This window comes from Amblyomma mixtum, chromosome 1 (assembly GCF_055824585.1).
Source record: "Amblyomma mixtum isolate Tamu chromosome 1, ASM5582458v1, whole genome shotgun sequence".
NCBI lineage: Eukaryota > Metazoa > Arthropoda > Arachnida > Ixodida > Ixodidae > Amblyomma > Amblyomma mixtum.
The window spans coordinates 318,491,443-318,519,419 of record NC_143012.1 but is presented as its reverse complement, the minus strand read 5'-3'; the positions used below and the strand labels follow the sequence as shown (position 1 = coordinate 318,519,419).

The 27,977-nt window shown below is 47.3% G+C and overlaps 1 protein-coding gene and 1 pseudogene across 9 annotated transcripts in view; one reads left to right on the top strand and one right to left on the bottom strand.

Annotated features, from left to right (window-relative positions):
* The window catches only part of LOC149372623 (uncharacterized), a 517,038-nt gene extending 507,480 nt beyond the window's left edge, over nucleotides 1–9,558 (bottom strand). For 8 of the 9 annotated variants that reach the window (XM_089567161.1, XM_089567168.1, XM_089567166.1 and 5 more), the window contains exons 1-2: nucleotides 9,136–9,558; nucleotides 271–426 (exon numbers count right to left, since the gene is read on the bottom strand). The gene's annotated coding sequence lies outside the window, so the exon portion shown is untranslated. The remainder of the gene's footprint in view (nucleotides 1–270; nucleotides 427–9,135) is intronic. The other variant, XM_089567165.1, reaches the window with a different exon arrangement.
* Nucleotides 306–26,530, top strand: LOC149372622 (uncharacterized; annotated as a pseudogene).
* The last annotated feature ends 1,447 nt before the right edge of the window (nucleotides 26,531–27,977 follow it).

Genomic DNA, 27,977 nt, shown 5'->3' with positions numbered 1-27,977 from the left:
ACTTTCCACTGATAACCACCACGGATGTCGTGAACGAAAACCTCCTAGAGTCCTTCCTTATTTATCTCAAGCGTCAGCATGGTGGCTGTCATTTGACGTGAGCATAACCGATGTGCGCTCGTTCATCAATCTTTTATGACATAGCAGTCAAACTATTCTATAACGCTAGTGAAGAGAATGTCTCGCCGTTCAAAATACTTCATCCACTCATAAATTTCACGTGTGACACTACGTAATTATGAAGTTAGTTGAGGTCGCGCTCACACTTACCCACGTCGCTGGCCTCACCGGCGACCCGCAGGAGGGGGTGTGCCGATTGCCATGTGCGACAAGACCGAGCCAAACCCGGAAGGAGCAGGTCTGACCAGCAACCCCGCATCCGAGATCGACGACCGCCAGGACTCCTTCGCGGAGTCTGTGGACAACCTAGGCACGCCACCTTCCCCGTCAGAGAGGTAATCTCTGACTCCCTATCTCTGCTCGATGTCAAAAAATAACGCCTACGCGCTTTAGCCCAAGGGCAAGTGACATCAGTTTGTGTGACTCTCGTGTCGCCGATACCGCAAGGTTTGCACGTATTTACAGTTTCTTTGATTGTTAGCGAGTAGAATCGAATCGTTTTCATAAGCATCGTGACAATTTTTTTTTCTTGGTTCTTCTCTCTACTTCTCGTTGATTACATAATACCTTCCGTATAATTCTTATGATGGAAGAACCTATCTATTGTGGTCACCCCTCGGCCGGTCTTTTTACCGCTCATTCTTGCCACGCTCACCTGCAGTGACGTTCATAATCCACGGCACGTCGCTCACTGACGGTCTAAGCTCTGATCCCCGTTCCGCAATCCCAGCTGTCGACCCTTCATCTTGCATAGCCTTCGGAGCGTACGCCTTTCAAAAAATCTAAATCAAATCACCTAGCTTCGCACCTAGCTTCTCTCACTGCAACAGTCTGTCATCGCGACTTTCCCGGAAAGGTCGCCGACCCGCAACGCATTTGTTTACTTTCGAGATCGTGCCACCTGAGAGGTGGCACGACCTCGAAAGTAAACAAATGCGTGCAACACGTGCAGCACGTGCACCGCTAACGCTGTCGCACGTGCGACGCTCTCGTGACGCTGGGTCAATGACACGCCGCGTCCATTCCCCCCTCGGCGAGGTTGACGCACCGACTGCGTTACTGCAACTTTCCTTTCCCCTCGCCCAAACTCTTTTTCACAGAGCGCGTTCATGATGCGCTCGCAAACACCCACCGCGGAGGCAAGTAAATTGGTTTTTGAGGAAAGGAAATGGTGGAGTAGCTGGCTCACATATCTGGGTGGACACCTGAACCGCCCCGTAAGAAAAGGGAGGATTGCGGGAGTGAAAGAAGAAAGAGGGGCCGTAGTGGAGGGCACCAAAATAATTTCGACCACCTGAGGATCTTGAACATGCACTGACATCGCACAGCACTCGGGTACCTTTTGGGCTTCGCCTCCAACGAAACGCAGCCGCCGCGGTTGGTTTCGAACCCGGGTACTCAGGCTCGGTAGACGGGCGCCTTAAACACTGAGCCCCGCTGCATAGCGGTTGCGGTTTTCAGCTGCTGAAAATACGGACACGTGATAAAATCACGGCTGCCTTTCAATTTAGGCGAAACTCGGAAGACGCCCGTGTGCAGTGCAATATCAGTGCAGGTTGAAGACCCCCAGGTGGTCGAAATTATTCCCCAGAGCTCCACTATGGCACCTCTTCCTTTCTTCTTTCACTCCAACATTCCTCCCTTCCCTTAGGGCATGGTGTGGGTGTCCGCCGAGATATGGGTTACTGTGTCATTTCCTTTCCTCAAAACCAATTTTCCGTGCACTACAATGCATCGTCTTTAAATCTTTACCCTAACCCACCGCACGGCGCCGTTGAGGTGTCCACCGATATGTGAGATAGTTACTATACCCTTCCCTCTCTCAAAACCAATTTTATTGTCTGCGCTTCTCTTTCCGCGGTGGCTCAGTGGCTATGGCGCTCGGCTGCTGGCCCGAAAGACGCGGGTTCGATGCCAGCCGCAGCGGTCGAATGTCGATGGAGGCGGAATTCTAGAGGTCCATGTACTGTGCGACGTCAGAGCACGTTAAAGAACCCCAAATGGTCGAAATTTCTGGAGCCCTTCACTTCGGCGTCCCACATAGCATGAATCGCTTTCGGACGTTAGACCTCCATAAACCTAATCCTTTCTATCTGATTAAATGTTTGATAGCATACACCCCGGAGAACTGAGCTGTGGGTTCTTTCGTGGCGCAGGACCGTAAGTCAGCACACAGGAGGTGGCAGCGGTGACAGCAGCACCAGCGGAGACGGTCGTGGCAGCAAGCCGCAGTTCTACATCGAGGTGGACGCTAGTGCCATGGTGAACCTGAAGGCCGGCACGCAGTACACATTGGTGCCCCTAGACTCGGACCAAGCCACGGCCGCCGCCGTGAACTCCATCCCCACCACAGACATCCAGACGTCGCAAGCACTGTTAGTACAGTTGCACAAACATCTGTGTAGAGACTAAGGGTGACCCCTCCGTACCGCAGTGCTGCGTCTGCAAGTATTGCACTTGTGATAATGACTATTAATCGAGTACCCGCTTGGTGGCTCAGCTGTTAAGGCGCTCGGCTGCCGAGTCGGAGTACCCGGGTTCGAACCCGACTGAATCGGCCGCGTTTCGATGAAGGCGGAACGCAAAAGGCGCCCGTGTGCTGTGCGGTGTCAGTGCAAGTTAAAGATCCCCAGGTGCTCGAGATTATTCCGACCTCCACTACGACATCTCTTTCTCTCTTCCTTCTTTCACTCGCACCTTCCTCCCCTCCGTTACGGCGTGGATCTGGTGTCCGCCGAGATACGTGAGAGAGATACTGCGCCATTTCCTTTCCTCAAAAACCAATTTACCAATCCCGGAGACCTCCTCTAAGCACCTCTTTCTCTCTTCCTTCTTTCACTTAGTAAGAAAACAAAACGCACTACGCGCTTATGTTTCTTCGAGTATGTAGTGTAGTGTATAAACTAAAACGCTTCGCTATTAAAATATTTTTCTTCATGAACGCTTACTCCGAGCAATGCACTATATAAATCGCCTGCGTGCGTAGCGCCATCTCTCACTGGCACCTTCCACCCTACCATTACGGCGCGGATCAGGTGTCCACCGAGATATGTGACACAGACACCGCGCCAGTTCCTTTCCTCGAAAACCAATTTATTTTGAAGCGTCACTCTTACTTTCCTCCCTTCCCTTACGGCGCGGTTCAAGTGTCCGCTGATGTATGTGAGGCAGAGACTGCGCCATTTCCTTTCCTCAAAAAACAATTTACCAATTTATAAGCTTTACTACGAGAGTCGGAGCCGAGTTTCGCGTATGCCGGGTATGCTGCAAAAGCCATTATCTGCGCACGCGCGAAGCCGAGTGTAGTCACGCGCAGCGCAGGTGGCCGCCGAGTCCGTAATAAAAAAAAGAATAAAAGTAAGCACAGAAACGAAAACAAAAAAGAAATAAAAGAAATAAAATATCACAAATAAAAAATAAATAAACGACAAACAGTGCGCCAGGAAAAACACATATCTCGGTGGACACCCGTACCTCGTCGCAAGGAAGGAAAACGAAAATAATATTGGTTTTAAGGAAAGGAAAGGAAAGGAAAGGAAAGGAAACGGCGCCTGTCCCTCTCATATCTCGGTGGATACCCGAACCGCACCGTAAGTGCGTTAAGGAAAATGAAATGAAATGAAAATTGGTTTTAAGAAAAAGAAATGCCTTTCTCTCATATCTTGGTGTACACCCGAAAGGAATGGAAACCACAGTACATGTGTCTAAAGCAACCTTCTAAGACAGCACCGTATTCACTACAAGCGCGTCTCCTCCTCCACCTCCGTACAGGCAGTGTGTGGACGGCCGAACGCCTACACCGTTATAGTGGTGCTCCCAGTGCATTTTGCGCGATGTGCGACAGTCATGACGTCAAACCAAGCGTAACTGAATCGTTTCGCTTGTATATCCATACTCAACCACAGCTAAGCCACTGCCAATTTTTTTTTTTAATAATCGAAGGCAAGTAACTCGAACTGAGTGCCTGGGAAAATTGATTTATGGATGTGTAGTGCATTTTGCGCGATGTGCGACAGCCATGACGTCAAACCAAGCGTAACTGAATCTTTTCGCTTGTATATCCATACTCAACCACAGCTAAGCCACTGCCAATTTTTTTTTAATTATCGAAGGCAAGTAACTCGAAATGAGTGCCTGGGAAAATTGATTTATGGATGTGTTAAATGACTTCGCTTTAGATATTTTCCTACCAGTAATTTAACTACCAAAACCACTACTGCGTGATGCTTTAGAAGCGACCACGAGTAGTTTAGAAGCACAGCACTCTTTTCCAGCAGATCTGCGCCATGCGGTATTATATGTGGGCTGAGACAAAAAAAAATCCCTAAAGTTTTGCCGCTAGAACACGCGTAAAAGCACTAATGGAGCAGAGATGCCGTAGACAAATTGCATGCTATAGAAAATTAACTGCATTGCATAACTGCATTCCACTCTCAACATTGATAGCATAACTCTCCTTGTTCCATTCTTAGCCCAGCAATCAGGTGTGCAACGGTTCTTTTATGATAGAACAGTAGCTTGCAGCCCTCTTAGTAGAAGCGTCTCTTGCTACTGATTGGTTTCATACCGTTACTAAAGCTGTGAAGGAAGCCTCAGAAATCTCCTTTCTGGAGGTATCCGAAATAATTTCGACCACTTGGGGATCGATGGAGGCAAAACGCAAAAGGCGCCTGTGTGCTGTGCGATATCAGTGCACGTTAAAGATCCCCAGGTGGTCGAAATTATTCCAGAGGCCTCCCACTACGGCAGCTCTTTCTTCCTTTCTTTTCTCACTCCCTCCTTTATTCCTTCCCTTACGGCGTCGTTTGGGTGTACACCGACATATTCGAGACAGTTACTGCTTCGTTTGCTTTCCTCAAAACCAATTTTGTTTTATTCACTGCTTTTTTTGAAAATTGAAAAATCGCTTTTTGAGGAAAGGGACGGTAATTGTCTCACCTAAATATATGACAAAAACAAAACATACAAAACAAAAAGAATAAATAGAAAAGAGAACAGAACAACCCAAATTGTGAACAGAAAACAATACAGAAACAATAAAGACGAAAAATGACCACAAAAGAAAAAAACGTGGTGAAGGGACAAAGAGAGGACAGGCAGAGGGTTTCACATTTCTGCTCTTAAGCAGGCAAGTGCAATCCTGTAAATTTTCGACGGGTTGTGACGCTGTGTATAAGGAAAACGACCCGACTTACGTCTTTGGCGCACATTGTGTTGGCCTCGAAAGCAAAGCAAAACAAAATATACCCTCTGGTAATCATCACGTTCGACACGCGCAAGCGGCTGCTCTTGTGACTGGAGAGCGGCTGCGTAACACGTGATACAAGGGAGGAGTTCATTCCCACAGCTTTACCTTCTGTTTGCAAGAAGCGAGAACTATAAAAAAAAAAGTAAATTGGGTTTTGAGGAAAGGAAATGGCGCAGTATCTGTCTCACATATCTCGGCGGACACCTGAACCGCGCCGTAACGGAAGGGAGGAAGGTGGGAGTGAAAGAAGGGAAAGAGGTGCCGTAGTGCAGGTTTCCGGAATAATTTCGGCCAACTGCACATCTTTAACGTGCACTGACATCGCACAGCACACGGGCGCCTCTTGCGTTTCACCTCCATCGAAACGCGGCCGCCGCGGTCGGGTTCGAACCCGGGCACTCCGGCTCGGTAGATGAGCGCCTTACCACTGAGCCACCGCGGCGGGAAAGCTATGCCATGCGTCGACGTTCGCTTCGAGGATAGTTCAGTGCGTACGCGTCCGACAATATTAGGAGGAGAAATTACGGAGTACATTTAAGACCACTTATGTGCTTTAAACGCGGAAGCATTCATTTTTGTATTTTATTTTTTATTTCCTCTTCCTGATCACACAGCTAGTCGTATGGCAGTACATATAGAGGTTCATCTTTGTTCGCCCAAAAAAGCAACGCTCTTTTGTGTGGCCTATAGATTGCGTCGTCGCAATTCGGGAGGTTTTTTTTTTATATATGTAGCCCGTTAATGTCACCGGAGATTTCTCATGACCACTTTTGTGGTCAACAACGTAGGGTTTCGTTACCGACGAGCCGTGTAATGATTTCGTGTTAAATCTGTGTGAGATAGGATTCAGCTCGTGTACAGTGCCCGAGCTTGAGAATTCTGATCAAGAAGGACTCTTTTTTTTTTATGCTTATGAAGTCGTATGTTTCTCCCTTGTACAGTTTCCATGATGCATTGCACAAAACCAAGTAATCGTTATTTCGACACTTGTTCCTGCAGTCAAGCCCTGGCAAATACGATTCGTGCAGAAAGCCGCCTTCACGGATTTTAAAAGGGCCTGCTCTGGGAAACCGCCCGGCGCAACATAATTTATCAAATCCGCATCACCTCCCTCGTTAGTTTCTCAAGTAAACAAAGAGCAAAATAATTTAAAGACGGGTTTCTGTGCTCTAATACGTTACATTCAAGACAGCCAAACCTCGCTTCAACTTATCATGACAAATTGCAGACAGGATGCGATTACCAACGTACCTCTCACGAACGGCGTAAGAACGGTTTCATCTATGTATTATGCAAAGCCGCTCTTTCGGCTGGGGGAAGCGCGAGCGATCAATAACACCTGTTCACGAGCCTTCGGCATATTAAAAAAAGGCTGCCTGACGTTCCTATCATTTTGCGACCTTTTTGTATGCGTGAACGATTTTTGGACGGTATTCTGTTTAGCGGGCTTAATCGCTTGAAAAGCGGTTACTTTAATCAAAACCTTTGCGAAGTCATCATTTCCATTGCACGGAATATTTCAAGAACCTTCTCAGAAAAGGAATACCAGGTCGCGATAAGAAAATTATTGTATTTAAATTATCCATTTTCTCCTTTCGCCCAGGGATGAAATCTGTCAAGACCCCATTATCGCTTGGACTGACCGATCGGCATCTCTGATTAAAAGAGAGGAATAGAATCAAACGAAAACAAGTGTTTCATTATACTGACCTTGATTCACTCCGTGTAATAGCAGCACGTTTAGGATTTCATCTTCCCAAAATAACATTGGGCGCAAAGTATGCAAGCTGTTTTATAGCACGGCCACTTAGGCAAAGAAACGTGGAGGGCCATACACTAGCAAAAAAAAAAAAAACGCCGATTAATGAAGCAGTCTGAAACCTCATCCTGTACTTAACAAGGACGATCCTCAGTGCTTCAAAATGGACTTATGTGGGCTCAGCTTTGTGTTCGAACTCGAACTCTGCATCCATAAGCTCTTTCGCTTTCAAACCTGCGTTTCCAGGTGTTCTTTGGACATTTTCAATGAGGTTACTTTTTGATGAGTCAGTCTTTCTGGTTTTTTTTTTTTTTTTTGAGTCAATAGAGGTCTTAATTGGCCAATTTTTGAGCATAAAACAAGCAAAGCAAATTCATCATTTCATTTCGCGTCGTTTACATCCTTTCGTCCCGTCTCCGGAATTTTCGCCTCCATCGAAATGCGACCGCCGTGGCCGGAAACAACACGTCACTGAAAATAGCAATGAATAAAAAAGCAGTATCGTCAGCTTTAGCATCGGGAATGATTAGCGTGGCATCAAACCGTCTGCCTGAATGTGTCTTCCAGTGCGCTGGCGCTGATGAAAGGGAAAAGAAATATTCAGGCACAAAGACGCCAGAGTTAACAAAAGGCCTTATTTTCCTTTGTTACTATGCATTGCGACCTCGAAACCGTTTTTTCGTGTAAGGCTAAAGCTAAACTACTCAAAAATATTCACGAAACTGATAGCTCCAACACGCGCTTAAGGCTCCTAATTTTACGTGCCGTGATTACTGCACCCCTCCCGTGCCGAACTGCTGTATGTTCTCATTTTTCTTTTCAGACCTTGGCCCCGAACTATGGATGGAAGACTACCAGGAGAAGAATCAAATATGCACCCCAGAGAAGCTGTGGTTTCCAAGGTAAAACATCGTCAAAACAATGTTTTAAAATATTGTTTCCAGAACCTCCGTCTCTTTGATAGCTTCCGCTCAAAGGTGAACTAACATGGGCGCTACTGCTGAATAGCAGTGAAACGCCATCGACGAGCTAAGTATAAAAGAGTATAAGCACTGTTCCAGTGGAACGCGCACTAACGTTCCAGGAAAACTTCTTGGGTGGATCGAGTGCAATTTTCTCAAATATATACTGGATGGTGCTAAGATGAATATCCCAAAGAACAAAGCTTCATGGCTAAACAGCAACTTTGCTTGCGCCACAGAGCGCATGCGGCCAGTGAAGTGACGTTTGCCGTGAAGGAATAATTTTCGCCGGACCAAATAAATTAGCTGCGTTAAGATAGGCCATAAGGTTTGCCGACAGAATACCACAGTGAACAAAAAACACTTACTAGACCATTCTGATTGACTATTCAAATCGCTAAGACACGTGTATCACTCACTCCAGCACACTAAAGTGCCCTGTTAGCCTCACGTCAGCATGTAAGCCCGCGCACTGCCCCACCGCTGTGCAGACACAAAAGGTACGGGGACCAAGCTTGTCAAACTGCGAACGATTTGCTGTCTTGCCTTGTCCGCCTAAAGCCTAGTAACCCTCCGGCTCTGCTCGACAGTACTTCGGCTGTTCTTTAATAACACGCATCAAATCTCTTCTTCAAGGCTACTTTTAGTGCGAAAGAACTCGCAGCTGCACTCACCAGGTTTCAGCGGTGTCCGTTTGTGCATAGCCTCTGAATAGCAAGTGTAACTGAGTCACTGGGTGAGTGGGCCAATGGAAACCTCAGTCGGAGGCTGTGGAACACGGCTCAGGTGGGCCGCATGGTCCGCCGGGTTTCCAACAAGCGCGGTTGGTTACGATGCAAGGACGGTTTGCGGCTGCGAACGCATTCGTGACCAGTCTAAACCTGTATTCGGCTGCCTACCTTCACCTAAGGAAACAGGAGGCGGGCGCTCTCGATGTCATCCTCCGCAAAAATCATGAAACGAGCGCTGCACCTCCCGATCTCTACCTGGTGGTTGACACTTTCAGGGAAGTTTGAGAGGCCCACCTCAACAACCAACACACTCACCTCACAAAGACAGGGTCCGGTCGCCGCCTTCTAGCTCGACTTCACATCCAACATATCCAACTCACAGGGAAGAGATGCCGCATTCCCGCACACTGGAGCTCCACGTGCCAACATGTCCGACGAGGGCCATAATGGCCGGCCCCTGGCGCGGGCGGCAGCCTTGGACATAGAAGCTGGTTCTTCTACGTGGGCGCCTCCAGCTTGGGCCCCAGGGGGTGTTACACGGCCGCGGTGGTCCACGAAGCCAAAACAGCAAACGGCCTCACTTTCAAGGCCCAGTCAGCAACTCACGCAGAAGACGTTACCATTGCTCTGGCAGCCTCAGACTCCTCGTCTAAACACATAATCATCGACCCGCAAGCGGCTTCAGGTCACTGACGCACACACGCACTGTCTCCGCGTCCGCCGATGCGACGACTACCCCGCCACCCTCCTAACCTGTTCCGCAGGAGGATATCCCAGAGGTCATCAATGCTTGACCTCAATGTGGGGGCAGTATTCCCGGTTATGTTCACCAAAATTTTGAGTATTCTTTCGTTGCACAGCATTCCGGGTGGTGTCACAGCATTTCTCTTTGCATATAGCTGACATGTTTTAGTCAAGTTCGAGGCTACCTCGCGACAGGGGTTCGGGCCAATGTCATTAGAACTTCAACTGTACGCTTTCTGAGACTATATTTTCCATTAGGTGCGGTTGAGGTGTCCACAGAGATGACGAGATATGAAGAAGGCTAGCTTGCCACAGGGGTTCCTACTGATGACATATACGCCTTCAGTCGCGTGCCTTAAGGCGCAGTTGAGGTGTCCACCGAGAGGAGATTTGGGAGCTACTGTGCCCTTTACTTTCCTCTTAAATAAAGGCTGTCGCATTCCACGTAAGCAGGCAAGTGCCCTCAGAATTTTTTAGTTTACCTCAGCTAGAGTGTACACTCTACCTCAGCTACAGCTCTACAGACGGCTCCGAAGGACGGCGCTTTTAAACAGTTCTGTACCGTCCCAAGTGCCGCAGCGTAATGATGTACGCGGTGTTTTAAGGCGGAAGCCTTTAATGTCTCATCGTTGTAAGCAGCAGTTGTCGACAGAAAATGTCACGCTTTTCAATTGGTGGAAACGGTCGTGACGTCACAGTGCGCGAATTTCAAACGGGGCCAATTGTACTTTGGCTAGTAACCATGCAACCAATTGAAGGGATCGTACAGTGATGCTCCAAGTAAGTGGGACTGAGCTTAGTTATTTGCTTAATTACCCAATTAGCCTAATTAGCTTTACTAGTCAGGCCATATAAATAAATAAGACCGATTAAGAAATTGGTCGAGCTCAGGAATCGAACCCCGGTCTTCGGCGTGAGAGACGAGCATCTATCCACTCCGCCATGCCAGCTCGATGGTTTGGAATGAACAAAGGCGCGTCTAGTGAATACGGTGTCTTCACTCACTCTCATCCTCTTCCATTCCCTTCCGGCGAGGTTTAGGTGTCCACCGACAAATGAGAGACAGATACATTTTCTTTCCTCAAAAACCAATTTACCGACGAGCGAGGCGTAGAACCGAATGTGCAATGGCGTTCTATGGACTCCTTGGCAGCGTTGCAAGACGCTGTCGCGTTCCACTCTTAGGGGCGAAGCTTAACATCTTAACCACACATCAGTGACCACACTTTAGGTCAAAAAAGTGCCCCCCCCCCTGAATTTTGTGGCACAGTTACTGCGTAATTTCCTTTCCTCAAATACAATTTTCATTTTCTTCATTACGGCTCTTCTTTATCTATCTTCTTGCACTCACACTTCATCCCTTCCTCCACGGTGCGGTTCAGGTGTCCACCAAGATGACAGAGAATTACTGCGCCATTTCCTTTCCTCAAAAAGCGTTGTTTTCAAAGGGCAAGGCATCGCGCCGAACGGGTGGTGGCGGTCCGTGGACTCCCTGGCAGCGCTACAACGCGCTGTCGCGTTCCACTCCTAAAGGCGAAGCTTAAGCGTCATTAATTAGCAGTTAATTAGTATTCAGGCATTAATCAGTGATTACCCATTAATTAGTGATTTGTCATCACTTAGTAATTAGTACTCAATTACATGTGACGCCACCAGTGCCACAGAAACAGCGAAGGTTGTGCGGAAAACGCTTCCGCCTCTACCCACTTTAGACAGTCAAAGTGCCCCCTGAATTTTTCCTGCTACTTTGGTCTCAGGAGGAGATCCCTAGTGACGCATTCAGCCTGGAGCAGAGCATGATGGGCACGTTCGACGCGACGACGGTGGCTGTGTCAAAGGCAGAAGAACCGGACACGACGCTGGAGACTGACTTCGAGAGCGCCGACTGCTCCGGCGGAGAGAAGGAGATGACGTACACCCCTCTCATGTCGGTTGCCCAGCAGCCGCAGCAGCAGCAACAACAGCCACAGACGCACGACGCTGCAGGGGCTGCAGCAGCCGGTCACATGGTAAGGAGAGAAGAGAGTCGCAGTCTCTTGCTGAGGCGCTTTGCTTAGCTGATCAGGCTGGAGGCGAGGAGCTGCTGCTGTGTGATTTGCGAAGGCCGGAACACAGCCTTCCACGGGCAAAGGAATTCTCTAATAACAATCAATTGCAGCTCCTGGAGGATACTGCTGCCTAGGGCAGGCCTAAAAAATTCGGGCTTAGCCAAGCCTCTCTAGCTGGGAGCGACCGCTTGTCAATGTTGTGTTTTTATAGAGCACATATGCTGAGATAAGTGGCCTCTACAAAGCAGTGTAAAGCGTAAATAGACCACCCATGCCGTCCTTTCATGTATCAATAGACCCCTACTTTTCCCTTCCTTAACAACCCAGTATCCCAACAAACAGCCCTGAGCCTCCCTTTCTAAATAAACAGCCCATTCTTCATTCATTCACAGAGCACCAGAAAGCACACCGGCACGAAAATGCCTAAAGGATGAACATTCAAGTGTTACTTCCAACAAATTTTATTTCACGCTATGGCTCCGGCTTATGTAGCTCATAGAGCGAAAAAAAGTGGCAAAAGATAAAGCAAAAGCAAACAAATACAAATCCAATAAAACGAAAAGAACCTTGTACTTTGCTACATGGCAGTAGTAAGGGACTCATTCGGAATGTATGATCGCTTTAACTGCAGAGCATGACCTATTTATTGCGCAAATGAGCCTAAGTGGACCACTGTGCGCATTGTCTTCCCTTCGCCTCATTTTTTCGTACCCTACCAGTTAGCTAGAAGTAAAGCATGCTTTCTTGTAACGAGTCAAGGTTGGACGTTTCCAGATATGCGCCGCCATCTTTTTGTGGCCTTTGCGCCTCGTAGATTCAAGCCCAGAGTGATAGCCCTCCTCTAAGTGAGCTCACGTCTCCCGTTTTCCATGGCGTTATGAGACGAGCATTTTTATCTGTAATACGGACCGCGAAAAATTGTACTTATATCGAAAATGTGAATCTGAAGGAAGAACGCATTACAATAGTCACGTGCACCGTAGTAACACTTCAAGATTTGGATTATTTCACTCTTCTCGCCACATTCGTGACGTTGTTGCAAATGGCACTAGTAAGCAGAAACTGCACTTCAGGCCGTTCCTGCATAAGGGCTGTGGAGGCAGAAAGGGGGAGGCTGCCTTACTGGTCTGAACATCCACGCATGCAGGTCGCTGAGGTATTCAACATGCTTCGATTTCCAGGTGTCGGTGGTAGTATATATTTCAGAAAAAGACAAATTGGCTATCATGTCAATAGTTGTTGAGTACTTGATATAACTTTGCAAAACATCTTCCTGAATTATTTTTGAATTTTCAGTCCAGCTGACGTAAGTAAAGTATTGCTGATTGAAACATGTTCTCTTTTCTTGTTTGGCACGTAAGCCCAAAAAAGCGGCTGGCCATCAGGCCCACACTCTATGTCGTTTTTAAAGTAAAAATTTTCTCTAAGATGTAGGTTGTGCATCCGGTCTTACCGCTTTTTCGGGCTTCTGTCATGTGCTCAAGTACGAAAAATTACTCGCAGAGTGGCTTTTGTTTGTTTCATGCCAACAAATGTATTGATATTAATCTTGTTTTAATCGCCGTTCGAGCACCACTTTTCATTGCCTTGTAAACGCACGCTGAAAATTACGCAGAGCCCAAGTGGACAGTCATGATGGCTACAGCATTGAAATTCGACGGTCATTTCGTGCGTCACAACAGAAAACGCCTCCAACAGGTAGCAATGTTGCTCTTTTGTCATCAGTATCCAGTAAGCTCAAGGAGGTTAGGTTCCGCACAGGAAGAACATGTGTTAGTTCCAATCAGACCGAAGCATTATTGACAGAAGACATCTGTAGTAACGCAATTAGGGGGCCGTTAGTGTTAGCTTCTTTGGCTGTCAACAGGGCTCTTTTTTTTTTTGCTTCCCTGCTTCGTAGTGTGCTTCCTATGGTGTACTAACAAACTGCTAACGCGGTGGGACTTAAGCCATTAGGAGTCAAAGTGGTATGGTAGCTTCCACGAACCTCTTCTTTAATTATCTCGGTGAAATAACGGGTCAGTATGAAATGAGACCTTATCCCTTCTCCGCGATGTACCACCTTTAAATCATTTCAACAGTGCGACGGGTGAAAAAGAAAGCATGCGTTGCGACAAAACGATATACTACCTGAAACATTTCATTCTACGACACTCTTTTTTTTGTACAGTCACATGCAGCATCCGAAAGCCACTCTGCGCACGTTGCTCCCAAAGGGCGTTTCATGCTCGTTTCTAGAGTGGCGTAGTGAATAACGGCCGCCACTATTCATTCCAGTGCTCGATGAGGAGATGCGTTATTAAGGGCGTGGGAACTCCCCCTTCGTGTGTGCGCGCGTACGCGCAGCAACACACGGGCGGCTACGACAGCCTGCGCTACCGGCACCAGTCGCCGCCGATGTACGTGGCGACGCCCCAGCACCAGACGCCCTACCTGGTGCACCCACGGGCAACGTGGGCCCCCTACCCGGGAACCTCCAACACCCAGGCAAGTGGTGCCCCATGGTGAGGCCAAGCCTTCCTTACATGGCCTCTGCAGTGAAAGGAGTTTCTAGCCTGATTCCGGCAGACCAGGAAGATGTAGTCTTTGCACGAGAATCTACCCACTCGTCGTACATTTTAAATGGTTTGCAACGACCACTACGCACCACATGCAGAGACGGCCTCATTCTACCTCCACTGCAATCTAGGAGTTGTATAGCTAAACACCTCATTGTGGCTGAAAGGGCATCGACAAAACCAAAGCGTCATTTCCCATAAATCTGTGCATGCAAAATACCAACAAACCTGCTACGTATTATCGTGTCATCTTTAGTGGCCTGGTATTATTTTAACAAGCCGAACCTCTGCCTGTCCATAAGTGTTGAGGTGCGTGACTGAACCCAACATGCGACTAGGCCCTCAAAATTGTTGCTAAAGCAAAGATTTCTTGATGACCCGCCCTATCTGAGCGCGCCAACATCAATAGCGTCTATAATTTTACCGTATATTTTGCTCAGTCTACGCCCCCTTATATATATATATGCCCGTATCCCCAATTTTTAATATTGCCTTCATCATTTCTCTCATATCCGCATGTACCACTCTTGTTAGATTTAAAGGTCAATTTACGCATTATGTTTTAAAAAGTAACTCTGGTTAATACCAGACTTTTTGTAAAAACTGATCTTGAGTCTGGTGCTTTAAGGCTATTTGTAGGCCAAGCATCAAAGCTAGAAAGGTTACTTATAACGCGGGAAAGAACTATTCGATTTCTTTGAGTATTTTCTTGCTGTGCCTGACGTCAGTAACTCTTCATTTGCCTTGATACATGTATATCTAAATAATATTCTATTGAAGTCCAGCCCAACACCAATAATCCTGCACAACTCTTAACCTCACCGCTCTGTTTCCTTTCATGACCTCCAGTAGAGTGTAAAAAAACTAAAAGCGCGTTCCATATTGCTCTCAGCACTAATGGGCTGGTCTTGGATGTCGCCCTAAGTTTCTTAGAATTATGCTCAAGCTATTCCGGTCCCTAGCACTCACCCATACCTCTCAAACGGCAGGTAAAAGGCAAATCGCTGTAGTGATGCTAGCTTCCCGCGAATTCGAAAAGCTATAAAATTAGATGAGGGCAAATAGACGGTTCAGTGTTCGCCTCGGCGCTTGTTATTGTTCGCATTCGTTCGCCATCTCCTCAAAGCTCCGGTGACGTGCGATCAGATGCTGTGCCTCACTTCCAATGCATTTTTAAAGGTCCTGTGAACAAGGCTGGTCTGGTCCTATATCTTTGGCTTGCCGGCAGTCCTCTCCTCCAGTCCTCTCTTTCCCCTCCCCTTCTCCTGCTTGTCCTCCTGCTTGCGCCTGGGCGTTCACCCTCCTCCTCTCACCTTCGGTCTCCTTTTGTTACCATGCTGTGATTTCTTCCCCATTTGACCCCGATCCCCCTCTGCCCATCTCTGAACCAAACAAGTGATTTCACGAAGCGGTGCTTGCCAGGTTTCTGATCGGACATACCTAACGCAAAGCTACGTGCACCACGGAATACACCATTCTGCAGGTCTTCCCGGGGGTCACCAAGCATCAGTAAGCAGCTTTCAATTTCTACAAAACAATACAGCATTAAAATTGACTCCAAAGTGCTTTCTTGAGTACGTGCCATGCGGTTTTCTAGCTTTAAAAAAATTCAATATTCTGGTCTCGGGACATTGTGTCAGAGAGAGCTTGTAATTCAGTGGCGCTATAAGCTACAGAGTACAGTTTTATGCTGACATTTTAGATCTGCGTACGCTGTGAGGTTGGCCATCGAAAAACAATATCAAAGCCTGCACTGAAAGGCTGAAGGTTGGGAATATTTACGCTCTTATATACTTTACCACACCACACGTTCCTATACGTTGTCGTACTAGGCTGCGATATTCTTGCATTATTCGCTAGACAGTCAGTGGATAAATTAGCGGTAAAGTGTGCGATATCGTGATGCCATACTACAGTTACCCTAATAGGCGTCGGGACAACCGTTACTCCAGTTAGGAACTGCTACGCGAGCTGCGTGCACTTATTCTACCTTTTCAGGCGCAAAATATATAAGTAGAACAAAAAGCCTTTGAGGCAAGGACAGGATTTTTTTTACTTCTAATAGCAGCCTTCAAGCTTTATTTTTAAGCCAATGCGACTCCAGTGACACGCACCCTGTTTGCACCTGACAAACCCTCGGCAGCGCCTCGGAGTTTGCCCATTCACACGTTTTGCTCGCGCAACAAGCTTTGTCTTTGATCCCAGCTGTTTGAGTCTCAAAGCGAACTGCGAAATCCACGGCAGCAGCTTCCACCGAGTTAGTCTCCCTGCGCTCCTTGTTAAGGGCGAATTCTATCCCCATTGTTTTTCCCCGAGAGATTTCCAGAGCACCACAGATGTCAGCTTCTTTCCGAACTCCCGACTACAGCATCAGTTTTTTTTTTTTTCATTTTTGCAGCCTGTCTTTCCCAAGAAAAACTAAATGCATGCGACGCGGGAGATTTATCGGTGACAGGGATTCTTTATAAGCAACTCTTTCATCTTTCAAGAGCAGCGAGCCTTTCGTAATTGTGAGACGACCTGAAAGCGGCTACGCGCAGCAATTTACTGCTGGTACGGAATGATGTAAACCACCTCGGCACTCCAGAGTCTTTCATCGCGCAATGATTTCTCTTCGTTTGAGGGACAGCCATCTTGTACTGCTTTGGATTTTGCGTCACACCAGTTATGCAATTGTTTCTGGCTGATTAAGCAGGCAAAATCTCCGCCACTTAGCTAATCTGTTTGTCCTCTCGGCTCAGGATTCCCGAAAGATTTCTTCTATTATTTCGCCGCAGGAATCGGCGGTAACCAAAAGCCTAGCCGGGCTGCGATTTTACCAACCATAACGAGCGCTGCCAACGACTGCAGCGCTACCAGCGGTATACAGCAAGATTTTTTTTTTCTATTTTCCAATGGCAAGCTGATTCTTGACAGAACGGAATCACAGCCGACTTTTGGCGTGTAATTCTGCTAAACGATTCCCAGCCTCCTTCATATTTGGCGATTCCGTTTCCCTGACACGAAATGTCTTTTCTGCTATGCGCTGCTTCAAGAAACTTACCGCGTTGTGTTAATCCGCCCTCCTTTTAGGATGTTGTTTTCCTCCGGTTAAGTTCGTGGTATTAGGCATATAAACGCATGCGAAGTTGCGTCATTCAAGGCTGGTGGAAGCGCTTGGTATGTGGTTGGTAAAGGCGCTACCGGACGGGAAAAGGACGTGGCTGTACGAATTCGTGGTGCTAGGGCGCCCGCGTTTCTAACGGCGAGCGCGCCCCCACCCACCCCCTCCCCCCTTCAGTTTCGCTGTAGTGGACACCCCGGAGGCAGCAGCCCGAGCAAAGCGCCCCCCATCTCCTCGGTTCGCCAGGTCCCCCCACATAACGGCGGCTTGCCGGCGGGGCGCCCTCACAATGCCCCTGCTGTGCAGGCGGCCTACCTGCCCCTGCCTGCGTCCACTCACGCGGCGGGCAGCGCGGCCGCCAGCCTCGGCGCCGGTCCCAGCACCAGCGTAGCCGCGGCCGCAGCGGCCACCGACGGCACCCTGCACGCCGCGCTGGGCGGAGACGACGCGGCGGGAGACTTCGGCCGCGCCGCCGCGGCGGCGGCCGCAGCGGACGGCGCCAACAACGACATCATGGGGGTGGCCCGCGTGGCCAACATGGGACAGATTCAGCACATGGTCGGGCCTCTGGACAACGTGCCTTACTACATGCCCTTCAACGGACGGGAGAACCACAACGAGAAAGAGAGGAAGAGGAGGTGCGTCCTTAACGGCGGGCTTGAGTTAATTCGATACCTGTTTTGTCAACCTCACCTGAAGTGCTTAACTGGGCGTCGGAGGTGCGTCCTTAACGGCGAGCTTGAGTTAATTTGACACCGATACCTGTTTTCGTCAAGCTCACCGGAAGTGCATGGCTGGGCGTCGCACTTGATTCATTGCTTAGCTTGAGGCACGCGAACATCAATGCTCGCCCCACCTGAAAATGGTTTTTATTCATCAGAAAAAAATACCCGCCGTGGTGGCTCAGTGGTAAGGCTGAGCCTACCGAGCCGGAGTACCCGGGTTCGAACCCGACCGCGGCCGCCGCGTTTCGATGGAGGCGAAACGCAAGAGGCGCCCGTGTGCTGTGCGATGTCAGTGCACGTTAAAGATCCCCAGGTGGTCCAAATTATTCCGAGACCTCTACTACGGCACCTCTTTCTCTTTCTTCTTTCACTCCCACCTTCCTCCCTTCCCTTACGGCGCGGTTCCGGTGGCCGCCGAGATATGTGAGACAGATACTGCGCCATTTCCTTTCCTTAAAAACTAATTTACCAATTTTATTTTCATCAGAAAAGGAAACGCACAGTAACTGCCTCTCTCTCGGTGGACCTGAACCGTGCCGTGAAGGAATTGGATTCGCGAAGAAGTGAGAGCGACGATTATTTAATTCGCAAACTTAACGCGAGCCATCACTGATCGATTTTCACAATAAGCGTAAGTGTTTGCAGTTCTTTTTCTTGAGTTATTATTACTGCCTTCGGAAGATTTTGAGGGATTTTTACGTTAGCATTATCTATTCACGGAACCCCTCGTCTTCAAATGGTTTTGAGAAAAGTGGCACAAAATTAGAAAATTGAACACATCACAGAAGTATTTAGTGTGAAGTTACAACACAACACATACCGCGCAGCCATGGCTGTTCGACTGCTGAATACGAGGTACCGGGTTGAACTGAGGCAGCACTTGGAGAGAGGCGGGAAGCGAAACCAGACGTGTGCTGTTTGTCAGTGTACGGGTAATAATTACAGGCGGTAGAAATCAATCTGGACTACCTCGGAGCCCTAGCGGCGCTTCGCGCTGTGAAAGTCCTACAACCCATATTTCCAAATAACGTCCCTCGCTTCCAGAGATTATAAAAAGAGTATCACTGAATCAGATCAGTGTCGGGTTCAATTTGGGCTTCAGTTTGCACAAAGGACGACACGCACAAGATATGTTCGAACAAATTCTCATGAAGCAAAGGTAAGAGCAGACCAAGAGCTTGGAAAAACTCTTTATTATATCCACAATTACGAAGCATCAATACAGTGTTACAGAAACATGAAGGCAATAACCAGCAAAAGAAGATCATGACAAAATTTATCAATCTTTGGCTGCGAAATAACCGTCAGATGTAAAACGAATAACTTATAATTATTTGCTGCAAAAATTAATAGCGAAGCTTTGATATGTAAAAACTGCTTGTTTCGACTTTTCCTTACTTATCTAATCTTACCAAAACCTTAATGCATCTTTAAGCAAGTGCTAGCTAAAAAAGCAAGAAGCGTGTATGCTGTGTCAAGGAAAGTCAAGGTTGGCTTGCACTGGTTTGTCAAAACGTTGGTGGTTTGAGCGGACTCTACCATCGATATAACGCTTGCAGAAGGGGCAGTGCATTTCGCTTAATTTTGCGATATCTCGACATCGATCAATCGATGGTGCAGCGGCAGTTCATCATTGTACTGAGCTTTGGGTTGGTAATTCCACAGCAGAAGCTCAGAGTCGGAAACAGGTATTTTGCCTATGGTTTTATTTTATCGCTAGCAGAAACTAAAGCAAGCATGTGTCATTGCATTTGCTATGATTCAGCTTCGTCATCGAGGAATTTTGTGCGCTATTGAATCAAAAATCAAATTTGCGGGCCCCACGTTAGTAAATCGGAGCGTGCGATCCGAGAAAAACATGCACCACGCTGAACTGTTGCAGCGAATGCACATGCAGACACCGCAGGAATGAGTGGCATAATAAGATGACCAGTGCTGTACCTCTGATGTTTGCTTTTCGGTGGTTCGGACAAAGCACATTGATTTATCCACAGGGAAATGCTTTGTTTTACCTTTTCGGCTCCCAAACTCATGAGTGGCAGTGCTTGCAATGGCTTCGCGCTGTGCGGAAACCGCACTGTTCGAAAGAAATTTACAACCTTATCTGACAATTAAACGTAGCAGTGGGTAAAAAATTAGCCGGATTTTCATTTCTACTTACCTAGCCATCAATGGTAAACTGAGAAACCATTTTTTTTTTTCATCTATTGCCCCCAACAACAAAAGCGCTTCCTCGCCCAGGCATGCAAAAATCTACGAGGCGGATTACGGTGGTCCGCGTAGGTCTGGTTTTTATGCAAAAGCGGCCGAAGTAGCCCATAGCAGGAACGTAGAACACGGCGAACACTGACGATTCTACTCCGTTGTCTGTCATTGTCCGGTAGGCTTTTTTGTTTGCTCCGCGCATGCAGCTTTTTTCTTTCGAAAGCTAAATTATTTTTGGAGGGGAATCTGGCACGCCGGAATAAGTGTGTCAACACCGTCCCATAAAGCATGCCCCGAAGTTCCTGGGCATACTTTCATAAGCTCTGGGACAAAAGGAAGAGCTGCGTTTTTTGTGTGTAGCTAAAGGCACATTTGAGTGATGAGTAACTTTTGTTTGGTTGGTTTGGTTTATGGGGTTTAACGTCCCAAAGCGACCAAGGCTATGAGAGACGCCGTAGTGGACGGCTCCTGAAATTTCAACCACCTGGGGTTCTTTAACGTGCACTGACATCGTACAGTACACGGGCCTCTAGAATTTCTCCTCCAAGAGTAACTTTTGTATTGCGACGTCGTTTTTGTATTGCGACGTCATTTTTCCCGTCTTTTCTGCTTTTTCATGTTCTAGTTATGATGTCTTCACACCGGCTTTTAATGACACCGGCGCTGATGTCTGTGCTAATTACGTACAAGAAAGTCCTCGTTTATATCGACAATTCTAAGAACAGTCAAGATGATACTCCTTTTTAGGAATCTGTCATCTGTTCCCAACAACCTTATCTCTCCTAAATGCTTCCAACATCGCTGTGTGGCGTTCTATGCAGGACCCGCATTAAGAACGCCTGTCAGACTCTGCGCTCGCTAGTTCCAGGCCTGAGCGAAAAAACGGACAAGGCCACAGTGTTTGAGTTCACCGTCCAGTATCTCTTGCATCTGAGGAGGCATCTCGGCAGTAAGCATGACAAGGTGAGCGCACGACAAGGGGACAGACCCATCTCAGTTACGCGGGTCTGACAGAGGGCCTGCATGATGCATGCTGCATGCAGTTCTTCTGGAGGTTGGATTCGGGTAAGCTGCTTTAGGTTACTATCCAACTCCTTCATTGATTCGCCGATATTACTCCAACCTCTTGGCATAGAATAACGATAACTACTTGGCCAAAGTTGACAGTCTTGCGGCATTCATTTTCCATTGCGAACAACTGTTTCCTTTTATGACTTTTAAAATTAGTTTACGTTGGTCAAATGTTTAGGGGAATCCCCCAAGGTGGAGTAGATTTGTAATAAGGGAGTAATTACTCATTTACATCCCCCCTACAAATCTACTCCACCTTGGGGGATTCCCCTAAACATTTGACCAACACTGTTCCCACTTCGAGTTATTGATCAATTCGCTCTCGCCCTACCATAAGCTTGCCGTCCCGGTTAGCTCATTTGGTAGAGCGACTGCTCCGGTGAAGCGGTGGTACCGGGTTCGAACCCCGGACCAGGACGAATTTTTCTTTAACTACGAAGTTTCTGAGAAAGCTGTATAGCTTTCCTTTGTAGCCGTATGGCTGCGCTCGGGTGGATGTCAATGAGTAATTACTCCCTTATTATAAAATTAGTTTATTTTTCTCTATAACTTAAAAACTGCCGTTTGTATTGAGCGTATCCAGATCATGACTCATGCGTTGCAATTGCTCCACTGAGTGAAATAGCAGAGCAGTATCAGCAACGAATGGAATCTCCGTTGTCTATGAGGCTTTTTTAACTTCATTTTTGTTAATGCCGCCATATACGCATTTTGTGCACCACTACTTCTCATAGTGGTGCCTTGATTCTTTATAATGGTCACTCTACAATTCAGTAAAAATTTCTGTGTCATTTGAATATCCTCTACAGTGTGCTATAATGGTAGTGCCACCTTTCTCTCTTGCTACGTAAAATTCTGCATTCTGGCTATTTCAAAGTTTCCAGTCCTCTTCTGCGGCTTTCCTTCATGCTGTACTGAATGCTGAGTCCTCCCACTGTAGAAAAATTCAGGGGGCACTTTGACTGTCTAAAGTGCGCAAAGGCGAAAGCGTTTTCCGCACCACTTTGACTGCCTCTGTAGCACTGGTGACGTCAACACTGGATGACGTGAGAGAGAGAGGGACATAATGAAAATTGTATTTGAGGAAAAGAAATTATGCAGTAACTGCCTCACATATCTCGGTGGACACCCGTCATGCGTTTGTAGAGGAAGGGAGGAAGGGGGGAGTGAAAGAAGAGAAAGAGGGGCCGTAATGATTGGTAAATTGGTTTTTTAGGAAAGGAAATGGCGCAGTATCTGTCTCACATATATCGGCGGACACCTGAACCGCGCCTTAGGGGAAGGTAGGAAGGTAGGAGTGAAAGAAGAAAGAGAGAAAGAGGTGCCGTAGTGGAGGTCTCCGGAATAATTTCGACCACCTGGGGATCTTTAACGTGCACCGACATCGCACAGCACACGGGCGCCTCTTGCGTTTCGTCTCCATCGAAACGCGGCCGCCGCGATCGGGTTCCAACCCGGGTACCCCGTAATAAAGAAAATGAAAACTATTTGAGGAAAGCAAATTACACACTAACTGTGTTCGAATATATTGGTGGACACCAGTCATCCGTTTGTAGAGGAAGGGAGGAAGTGGGAGTGAAAGAAGAAAGAGAAAGAGAGGCCCGTAATGAAGAAAATGAAAATTGTATTTGAGCAAAGGAAATTATGCAGTAAATGTCTCACATATCTCGGTGGCCACCCGTTATCCGTTTTGTTGCGGGGTTCGGGCTGTGGACTCGGTGAAGGCAGGGAAATGGGTCTTTATTAAAAGAATTTGACCCAAAAGAAAAGAGGGCCCCAGGCCCTTGGAAGGTACAGACTGGCTCCCCGAGCAGCTGCTCACTTCCGCTGCTGGAGGACGACTCTCCTCGTTGACTCCCGTGCGTTCACTGCTGCTCCCTCAAACGCCGTGCCCACGTGACATACCTGGGCGTTCTCGGGAGGAAGCGTCCCTCTTCGCTGACGGTCGCGCTCTCGAACGCCGTGTCCACGCTTTCGCGTCCCTGGGCATTTACGTTCGCGTTTTCGAACGCCGAACATGAGCCCGCGTCCGTGAAGAGGCCGGCACCCTGCGATGCCGAGTAAAGGTCCGAACGCTCGCGGCACAAACAGTTTTCGGATCTCTGGCCCACAGGCCAGCAGTGTCTTGCTACGTAACAGTTCATAGAGTAACAGTTCATAGAGGAAGGGAGGAAGTGGGAGGGAAAGAAGAGGGGCCGTAATGAAGAAAATGAAAATTGGTTTGGTCTGGTTTGGTTTATGGGGTTTAACGTCCCAAAGCGACTGAGGCTATGAGAGACGCCGTAGTGGAGGGCTCCGGAAATTTCGACCACCTGGGGTTCTTTACCGTGCACCGACATCGCACAGTACACGGGCCTCTAGAATTTCTCCTCCAAAGAAATTCCAGCCGCCGCGGCCGGGATCGAACCCGCGTCTTTCGGGTCAGCAGCCGAGCACCATAACCACTGAGCCACCGCGGCAGCGAAAATGAAAATTGTATTTGAGGAAAGGAAATTATCAGTAACTGTCTCACAAATCTCAGTGGACACCCGTCATCCAATTGTAGAGGAAGGGAAGAAGTGGGAATGAAAGAAGAGAGAAAGAGGGGCCGTAATGAAGAAAATGAAAATTGTATTTGAGGAAAGGAAATTATCAGTAACTGTCTCACATATCTCGGTGGACACCCGTCATCCAATTGTAGAGGAAGGGAAGAAGTGGGAATGAAAGAAGAGAGAAAGAGGGGCCGTAATGAAGAAAATGAAAATTGTATTTGAGGAAAGGAAAATACGCAGTAACTGTCTCACATATCTCGGTGGATACCCGTCATCCGTTTGGAGAGGAAGGGAGGAAGTGGGAATCAAAGAAGAAAGAGGGACCGTAATGAAGAAAATGAAAATTGTATTTGAGGAAAGGAAATTACGCAGTAACTGTCTCGCATATCTCGGTGGACACCCGTCATCCAATTGTAGAGGAAGGGAAGAAGTGGGAATGAAAGAAGAGAGAAAGAGGGGCCGTAATGAAGAAAATGAAAATTGTATTTGAGGAAAGGAAATTATCAGTAACTGTCTCACATATCTCGGTGGACACCCGTCATCCAATTGTAGAGGAAGGGAAGAAGTGGGAATGAAAGAAGAGAGAAAGAGGGGCCGTAATGAAGAAAATGAAAATTGTATTTGAGGAAAGGAAAATACGCAGTAACTGTCTCACATATCTCGGTGGATACCCGTCATCCGTTTGGAGAGGAAGGGAGGAAGTGGGAATCAAAGAAGAAAGAGGGACCGTAATGAAGAAAATGAAAATTGTATTTGAGGAAAGGAAATTATCAGTAACTGTCTCACATATCTCGGTGGACACCCGTCATCCAATTGTAGAGGAAGGGAAGAAGTGGGAATGAAAGAAGAGAGAAAGAGGGGCCGTAATGAAGAAAATGAAAATTGTATTTGAGGAAAGGAAAATACGCAGTAACTGTCTCACATATCTCGGTGGATACCCGTCATCCGTTTGGAGAGGAAGGGAGGAAGTGGGAATCAAAGAAGAAAGAGGGACCGTAATGAAGAAAATGAAAATTCTATTTGAGGAAAGCAAATTACGCAGTAACTGTCTCGCATATCTCGGTGGTGGTGGTAAAAATATTTTAATGAAATAGTTTAGGAGGTTGTAGCGGCGGTTGCAGCTCTCAGTCCGGTACCCCATTGGCGTAGGCTGCTGTCGGGGCTCTTTCAATGAGTTGCTTTTGACTCTCTTCATCCGAGCTTGTCAAGAGCTGCCTCCCACCCCTTCTGCGTTGGCTGGTTATTAAGAGTGATCGCCTGATTTCGTTAGCAAGCCCATACCCTGACTGCCCATACCATACCATGCCCATACCATGCCCATACCATGCCCGACTGCTCAGGCGCGTCCTCATATCTCCGTGGACATTCTTCAAAAGCGTGACACCTCTGCTGACAAGCTTCTGCTGACAACCTTCTGTCTACAGCGATGAGGCATTAAAGGCTTTCGCCTTAATATTAATTTCCCTAAGTCGTTTACGTTCCACTCATTGACCTTTGCGTTTCTCCCAGGTTTAGATCGATGATAGGGCTTGTCGTTCTCAAACGGCATTTCAAGAGCGCGGAAATTCGATTGAAAAGTGTTCATCAACTGACACGAGAAATCATTTAAGCAGAGAAATAGGAACATTTCATAATAATAGCTTGGAAATGCGCATAAAGAGCATGTGGGTTTTATTTGTACCAGTTGGATTGTTTGTCTACCTGTGCCCGAATCGAATTTTAGCACTCCAGAAAAGACTTTACAGTACGAGCGTTGAGACTTCTGTGCTCTGGCATAAGGATTCTTTGTTTGGTTGGAAAGCTTTCCAATGTCCAGCTTTCTCCTCCTCCAACTTCCGGCATCAATAGGGCACTGCATGATTATATATTAAGGTCGTTCATTACGGGTACTTTGAGGCGTTCTATGTTGGTTAAGCATAATGTCTGTTCTAAAATCCAAAATGTGCATTTTTATTTCCTTGATGCTGACTCGTTTATCTGCCACACTTTACCAAGCTTGGGTTAGTTTAAACCTCATCATGGTATGGTCACAAGACCTCACATTGTCTGACACCTTTACTACCTGAGTGATGTCAGTATTGTCACCAAGTATAGAAGCATATCCCATACTTATTTCTCTTATTGGGTCTCTTCGATACACACTTCCTCCTATAATTTCTATGCGTCTTAACATGATTAATCACGGATTTTCGACCTTCTGAGAATATCTTTTGGTATTTCGTGACCGCGACCTCATGCCGGTGTACACGCTTATACCAGCTTCAAATTGCACATTTCATTAAGCTTTATTACAAGAATGTCATCCTGTCGTTAAGGCTGGAGACTTCGTCGGTGTTGTCAGGTGTGCATTTTCCGGATTGGTAGGCCGTCTTAATGGCGTACGTGCCTGCCCTTAAGCACCGTAAATTTTTCTTTTGGTCTTCGTCAAGCCTTGTGACAACTCAGTTATGTTTATGAGCTATTGAAGAGTCACAGATAGGCAGCCTAACTGGCCCTCAAGGTAGCCGTTATGAGGCATTCAATTCCGTGGACGCTTTTGTTTCATGGAGCTTATATTTATGGCATCACCGGGATTCAACTCCAGCACTTCTCGCGCACGAGGATTGTGAGACGGATTCTCTACTGTCGTTCATCGGCGCACGGACCTCCACGCCTTTTCCCCTTACCACTTTTTACTCCTTCCTCCTTTCCCCTACGGCGCGGTTCAGGTGTCCACGCAGCCTGAGACAATTACTGCGCCGTTCCTTTTCCACAACCTGCCGACCCATCACAACGAGTAAAAATACATTTATATGCAATATGTTTCTTCTTATACATGTATTTGTATAGACACTAACTTTTCAGTGCCTGTTTTCTTCCTCGTAGTGCTTTGAAAAACATTATTATACCTGGATTTCTACGTGGTATAGGTATTCTCATACCAGCGCTAAATAACTTATAATCGAATTTCTTTATCATGCTGTTTCGGTTTCGGCATCAACAGACGAGCGATGACTGTGACGTCAAAATGTGGTCATAGGTCTGGTGAGGCATGAAAAAACGGCAATGTAAACGCTGCTTCTACATTCGTTGCCATTCGGGCTGTTAAGTAAGACTGGCTTGTAGTAATACTGCCACTTTAGTTAAAGTAAACGACGAAGAGGTGGTTATGTCGCAGTTTTTCGATGCCTCGCGTGACGTATAACCTCATTTTGGCGTCACAGCCATCATTCGGCTGTTGAAACCGAAACAGCATGACCGAAAAATTTGAATTTAAATTATATAGCGGTTAGAGGCGAATACCACATGGTGATTCATGCATATCAGCGTCTTCCCCATCACTGTAGCGAAGAAAGCATGCCACAAAAATTAGGTGTCTGTACTCCTTTAAGTGTGAGCGCTAAGAACACCATGCACCACAGGAACTAGCCGCTGGAAGAGGGATTCTGCTAAATGAGGCAGTGCAGCAACCCACGGCCGCGGGGTCCTCGTGAATGCATTAGGTTTCGATCTATGCAGTGGGTTGCTGATCGATGGTCGACGCTCATGTGACCTTCGCGTTCGGTCTCGACGTGTTCGCTTAGCTGGCCGTGTTCCCGCAACCGTATTTACTGTTCACTCGATACCAGCTTTGGCGTCATTCACCTCGTCCACCAAGCAGGAACGCAAAAGAGAGGAAATGCTGTCAGCACGGCAGATGGGGCAAGGAATTGTCTATTTCCCCCTCTTCTAGCCTTTCCCTCCTATCCCACGCTGGGCTACTTGTTCTTCCATCGGCGTCTTCTCTTATGCTCATCACTAACCTTCGTTCTCTCTTCGCTCGCTCTTCCGCTCCTTAAGGTCACGATCCCCAACACCTCTCCCTATGATTAAATACTTCTGCTCCTCGCTAACTTTAGTTCTCTCTTCGTTCTCTCGCTAACCTTCGATCTCTCTTCCGCTACTCATTAACCTCGTAATGAGCAAGTTCCTCTCACTTCCTTCTCGTACTACATCCAGCTGCTTTACTTCACTCTCCCCGCGGTCGCTGCAGCCGCGATTCTATGGAGGCGAAATACGAAAGTCACCCATGTGCTGTGCGATGCGAGAGCGTGTTTAAGTTAGAAGTGCTCACAGAATGCAAAATGTTCAAGAACCTCAGGTAGTCGGAGTTAGGGGTGACCGCGACGAAACGCAAAATTTTCGAATAGACT